Source organism: Cololabis saira, unplaced genomic scaffold (assembly GCF_033807715.1).
Source record: "Cololabis saira isolate AMF1-May2022 unplaced genomic scaffold, fColSai1.1 scf068, whole genome shotgun sequence".
Classification (NCBI taxonomy): Eukaryota; Metazoa; Chordata; class Actinopteri; order Beloniformes; family Belonidae; genus Cololabis; species Cololabis saira.
Genome location: NW_026906232.1, coordinates 170,001 through 177,004, shown reverse-complemented (window position 1 = coordinate 177,004; position 7,004 = coordinate 170,001). Strand labels below are relative to the sequence as shown.

The following is a 7,004-nucleotide window of genomic DNA, read 5'->3' as shown; positions in this document are numbered from 1 at the left end:
TAATCAGGATAGAAAATACTGGTGATTCCTTTAATGATTAAATACTCCCTAGTGGTTAAAAGCGGGCGTAACAGCCTTAATTAGGACCCTTATTCCATAACAAAGAGACCCCCCTCTTTTTAAAAATTTAGCAGTAAGGGGAGCCGAGTAATTTCAATTTTACTTTTACCATATTAGACGATTAGAAAACCCAGTTGAATTCTGGGTAACACCTACGGGAGACCTAATTATCTTAATAACTCTGTAATTACAAATAAAAATATGGACACATGGGGTATTTTCTGACAGCTCTAAATGAGATCTTACTAATTATAGGTTTTTTTAAAAAACTTTTTTTTGAAACCATAACGGAGTAGGACTGTAAGAAATATGACCTCCACTCACAGCCCAGTCTAAAAAACGGGTTTTCACAAATTCTGTTGTCATGCGGTGTATGAGGCACAGAATTACTTTGCCATGGAAGAAGGGGTGAAGAGGACAACTCTTCATCCTTCCTCTTCATCACCTTTCTCCAAAAAAAAGGTGGGGGCGGCCTTGTGATGTCACAGACCCTCCTGTGCTGGAATTCAGCGGTAAGTATGCCTTTTTCATGAAAAAGTTCACCTTATTTTTGAAAAATAATAATAATAATAATAATAATAATAATAATAATAATAATATTTAAATAAATATATATTTTTTTTTTTTTTTTTTTTTTCCCAATTCACGATAATAATAATAAATAATCATATAATAAGTTTTGTAATATATAACAAAATATAGCCTTCCTACCGTAATTATAATAACTTTAACTCTGCAATATTAACTTATAAAATTAGAATTTAGCTTATCTTTATATTAAAACGGACACACCGTGGGAATTGATCATCCCGTGCGGGGCCACCCCTTGGGTGAGGGTGTCTAGTGGTAATGGCCGAAACACCCCGTGATCCCGGGGTTCACTACTGATGATGTGTCCTATAAATAGGATAAATTAGACATAAAATAGGGAAATAAATAGATTATTGCTGAATAGCATTGGAAATATAATAGATAAATAAATAGATTATTGCTGGATGAAAATGGATTTTTATCCCGAAGGACCTGTCAACTGCAGTCTGGATGGCGTCCCCTAACTCTTCCCTCCAGTCCCTAAGCCTAACCCTTTCCCAGATCCTAACCTTAACCCTTCCCCCCACCATAACCATACCCCTTCCCCCACCGAACCCTAACCCTTCCCCAACCTAACCCTAACCCTTTCCCAAATCCTAACCTTAACCCTTTCCCCCACCAGAACCCTAACCCTTCCCCAACCTAACCCTAACCCTTTCCCAAATCCTAACCTTAACCCTTCCCCCCACCATAAACCTAACCCTAACCCTTTCCCAAATCCTAACCTTAACCCTTCCCCCCACCGTAACCCTAACCCTAACCCAAACCCACCCTAACCTTAACCCCAACCTCACCCTGACTTGGATCGCACCAGGAAATTCAGGATTCCATCCTTCTCTTTCCTTCCCTCGCACAGCGTGGGAGTGAGAGGGACAGGGTAACAGCCCGGTCCGGCGGGGGAGAGTTCTGTCCGTCCCGACACCTCTCCCTGGCCCTGTCCCTTCTCCACATTTTTTCACAATTTTTTAAAAAAAATTTTTTTTCAGAACTATAAAGGACTCCATCCTTCTCTTTCCTTCCCTCGCACTGCGTGGGAGTGAGAGGGACAGGGTAACAGCCCGGTCCGGCGGGGGAAAGCGCTGTCCGTCCAGACACCTCTCCCTGGCCCTGTCCCTTCTCAAACCTCCACATTTTTACATTTCTTTACATTTTTTTTCTAGAAATCTGAGGGAGGCTCCCAAATCTTTACAAACATTATTTTATTATATTACATATTTGGTATATATATATATATATTTTTTCCAGAAATTTAAGGGTGGTTCCCACTTTTTTACAAACACATATTATTTCTAGAGATCTAAGGGTGGTTCCCACTTTTGTACAAACACATATTTCCAGAAATCTAAGGGTGATTCCCACATTGTTACAAACAGATATGATTTCCAGAACTCTAAAGGAGGTTCCCACGTTTTTACAAAGACATATTATCGCCAGAACTCTAAGGGGGGTCCCCACAATTTTACAAACACACAGGAACACACAAAACATTTTTTTTCAGAACTTAAAGGGGAGTTCCCATATTTTTACAAAATAATTTTTCTAGTACTCTGAGGGAGTCTCCATTTTGTTATGAACCTTGTTTTACTAAGGGATGGTGCGAAAATGGAACGGAGAGATGCGGACGACGTGCGTCGGCCAGTGCATTGCCTTTGAACCCTGCAAACTGCCCAGTCGTCGGACGAAGCAGGGGGTTCATCGAGAGAGCTTCAAACATCTAACCCTAACCCTAACCCTAACCCTAACCCAAACCCTAACCCTTAACCATAACCCTAACCCCTGACCCCTAACCTTAACCCTTAACTCTAACCCTAACCCCTGACCCTAACCCTTATCCCAACCACATCCCAGCCTGGATCTACGAAGACATTCACGACTTCACCCACCACCCTCCTCCTTCTTTCTTTCCCTCGTACTGCGTGGGAGCGAGAGGGGGCAGGATAACGGCCCGTCAAGGCGGGGGAGAGACCTGCCCCTATAAGGCAACTCTCCCTGGTCCTGACCCCTCTCAACCAGATGTGGAACTCTCTCAACCAGATGTGGAGCTCCCTCATCCCCACCCTGGACCTGATCCCATCCCAGCCTGGATCTACGAGGACATTCATGACTCCACCCATCACCTCCTCCTTCTTTTACTCCCTCGCTCTGCGTGGGAGTGTGAGAGGGGCAGGATAACGGCCCGTCAAGGCGGGGGAGAGACCTGCCCCTATAAGGCAACTCTTCCTGGTCCTGAGCCCTCTCATCCAAATTTGTAATTGACCTGTTGTCTCTACTACTAATCAAACTTATTTTGGTGGATAGTACGGTCAAGAGAACTTCGGACGACGTGCGCCGGCCTGACGCACTGCCTTTGGTCCCTGAAAACCACCGAGTCGACGGATGAGGTGGGGGGATCATCGAGAAACCTTAAAAATCTAACCCTAACCCTAACCCTTACCCCTCAGAAAGATAAGCAAACAACTCAAAATGACCTGAAACGTGCTCCTAAACATTTTCTGGAGGGTCGTTTTTGGACAAAACACAGTGTATTTTTTACATCTTTTCGCTCCCATTCATTTCCTATGGGGGGACGTTTTGCCCAATATCTCCGGAACGGAGCGTCGTAGAGCTTCGGAACCCGAATCCGTCGGACATATTTATGGGTCTAGCTCTCCGAAAAGACCAACGACGAGTCTCTACGACCTTCAGAAGCTGAGATATGAAATATGTATTTTCTTTTTATTTTTTTTTTAGATTTTCTCCCACTTCCCAAAGTCGTAGCTCGTTGGAAAGCTAGACCACGAAATAGGTCTGACGCGACCAGGTTTCGAAGCTATAGGACCTTCCTATCAAAAGTTATTTAAAAAAAACACTTTTTACCCATGATCCTTTGCTCCAATCGCGAAAACGACACCGTCAGCCAGGTTTCGATTTGGGCCAGTGGCCCAAAGGTGGCTTTTACCCCCTATCCTAACCCTAACCCTAACCCTAACCCCTAACCCCTAACCCCTAACCCTAACCCTAAAAATAAAAGACTTAACCAAATGATAGAAAATACAGGCGATTATTTTAATTAATAAATAAATATATACATATATAACATGCTTATTTAATTACCGGATCAACCGGATACAGCAGAAAAAGAAAAAGATTTAATCAAAGGTTGGAAAAATACAGGTGGTTCTTTAATGATTAAACACTCCCTAGTGGTTAAAAGCGGGCATAACAGCCTTAATTAGGACCCTTATTCCATAACAAAGAGACCCCCCTATTTTTAAATATCTAGCAGTAAGGGGAACCGAGTAATTACAATTTTACTTTTAACCATATTAGACGATTAGAAAACCCAGTTGAATTCTGGGTAAACCTACGGGGGACCTAATTATCTTAATAGCTCTGTAATTACAAATAAAAATATGGACATATGGGGTATTTTCGGACAGCTCTAAATGAGATCTTACTAATTATAGGGTTTTTAGAACATTCTTTTTGAAACCATAACGGAGTAGGACTGTAAGAAATATGACCTCCACTCACAGCCCAGTCTAAAAAACGAGTTTTCACAAATTCTGTAGTCATGCGGTTTATGAGACACAGAATTACTTTGCCATGGGTGAAGAGGACCATTCTTCATCCTTCCTCTTCGTCACCCTGCTCCAAAAAAAAGGTGGGGGCTGCCTTGTGATGTCACAGACCCTCCTGTGCTGGAATTCAATGGTAAGTATGCCTTTTTCATGAAAAATTCACCTTGTTTTATAAAAATAATAATAATAATACTATTTAAATAAATAATAATAATAATAATAATTATAATAATTAAATTCATAATAATAATAAATATAATAATTATATAATAAGTTTTATAATATATAAAAAAATATAGCCTTCCTACCGTAATTATAATAACTTTAACTCTGTAATATTAACTCATAAAATTAGATTTTAACTTATCTTTATACTAAAATGGACACACCCTGGGAACTGATCATCCCGGCGGGGCCCACCCTGTGGTGAGGGTGTCTAGTGGTAATGGCCGAAACACCCCGTGATCCCGGGGTTCACTACTGATGATGTGTCCTATAAATAGACTTAAAATAGACATAAAATAGAATTTAAAATAAGATTGTTAGACAATTAAAGAAACTAACCTCTTCAACAACAAACTCTCCACCCTATCTTAGTGGAGAGTTACAATACTTAAACAACAAAAAAAACTTTCCAACAATGAAATGCTTAAAATACAAGGAAATGCTGCCATTTTTTCCAGAACTCCAAGGAAGATTCATACAGCTTCACAAACAAAGAATTATTATTATTATTATTTTTTTATATATATTTTTATATATTTTTTTATTTTTTATTTTTTATTTTTTGAATTTTTTGAATTTTTTGAAAAAATAAAAAAATAAAGTTTTCTTTCCAGAACTCTAAAGGATGTTCCCACAATTTTTACAAACACATATTATAAGTCTCCACATCTTTGCAAACACATTATTTCCAGAACTCTAAGTGAGGTTCCCATATTTCTACAAACACATATTATGTCCAGAACCTGGAGGGAGGTTCACACGATTTTACAAACACACATGAAACTTTTTTCTCCAAAACTTAAAGGGACATTCTCACATTTTTACAAGGATTTTTTCCAGAATTTCCACTTCTGTATGAACTTTATTTTTGAAATGGATGGTGAAGAAATGGATCAGAAGAGCCGTGGAGCTGCCCAGTCGTCGGATGAAGGAGGGGATTCTTCGAGGGAACCTCAACAACTAACCATAACCCTAACCCCAACCCTAACCTTAACCCTAAACCCTAATCATTACCCTAACCCCTGACCCCTAACCTTAACCCCTAACCCTAACCCCTAACCCTAACCCTTGACCTCTAACCCTAACCTTAACCCCGAACCCTTGCCCTAACCCCAAACCCTAACCCTTAATCATAAACCTAACCCCTGACCCCTAACCTTAACCCTTAACTCTAACCCTAACCCCTGACCCTAACCCTTATCCCAACCACATCCCAGCCTGGATCTACGAAGACATTCACGACTCCACCCACCACCCTCCTCCTTCTTTCTTTCCCTCGTACTGCGTGGGAGCGAGAGGGGGCAGGATAACGGCCCGTCAAGGCGGGGGAGAGACCTGCCCCTATAAGGCAACTCTCCCTGGTCCTGACCCCTCTCAACCAGATGTGGAACTCTCTCAACCAGATGTGGAGCTCCCTCATCCCCACCCTGGACCTGATCCCATCCCAGCCTGGATCTACGAGGACATTCATGACTCCACCCATCACCTCCTCCTTCTTTTACTCCCTCGCTCTGCGTGGGAGTGTGAGAGGGGCAGGATAACGGCCCGTCAAGGCGGGGAAGAGACCTGCCCCTATAAGGCAACTCTTCCTGGTCCTGACCCCTCTCACCCAAATCTGTAACTGACCTGTTGTCTCTACTGCTAATCAAACTTAAACTTGTTCATTGACCTGTTGTCTCCACTATTAATCTAACTTTCAGTGGATAGTACGGTCAAGAGAGCTATGACGACGTGCGCCGGCCTGTGCATTACCTTTGGTCCCTGTAAACCACCGAGTCGACGGACGAGGTGGGGGGGATCATCGAGAAACCTGAAAAATCTAACCCTAGCCCGTGCCTTCGGACAGCCTAGCTCTATTTACAACAGACCACTATGTACTATCCACAGCAGGCCGCTCTGTTCCTGCACGAGGTCAGTAACCTGACCAGAATGTAGAATAGAAATAATTCCATCTCTAAAGAAGGTTTTAATCGAAGGATGATAAATTACATGTGGTGCCTTTAATGATTAAATACTCCCTAGCGGGTAAAACCAGGCATAACAACCTTTATTAGGACCCAGATCCCTTAAACAAAGAGATTTCCCTTCTTTTTATATTTAAAAAAAACCTAGCAAACAGAATCAACAAGAATCCACAATAACTGAACTTGAATATGACTCAATTCAATTCAATTCAATTCAATTTTATTTATATAGCGTCTAATACAACAGATGTTGTCTCTAGACGCTTGAAGGCACTTTAACTCCAACAAATAAAACCAACAAATCAATGACTTATATTATATGACTTATCTTCAACTCCATATAAGAGGTATTTCAAGCTGCAACTTCAGCTTACGGCCATACCAGCCTGGATGCGCCCGATCTCGTCTGATCTAGGAAGCTAAGCAGGGTCGGGCCTGGTTAGTACCTGGATGGGAGACCGCCTGGGAATACCAGGTGCTGTAAGCTTTTTCAACCAGCAGAGAGCGCTCTCGCTTAATCTACCCACACATATTTCAACGTGGTAACAGCGACAGCTCACGTCCTAAAGTGTTTTGCACATGGTTAAGGCACTTTAACTCCAAC

The 7,004-nt window shown here is 41.7% G+C and overlaps 1 non-coding gene across 1 annotated transcript; it reads left to right on the top strand.

Moving 5' to 3' along the window:
* The first annotated feature begins 6,768 nt into the window (after positions 1-6,768).
* Positions 6,769-6,887, top strand: LOC133436891 (5S ribosomal RNA). Its single transcript, XR_009780394.1, has one exon. It is a non-coding gene; the product is annotated as a 5S ribosomal RNA (ribosomal RNA).
* Positions 6,888-7,004: the final 117 nt, after the last annotated feature.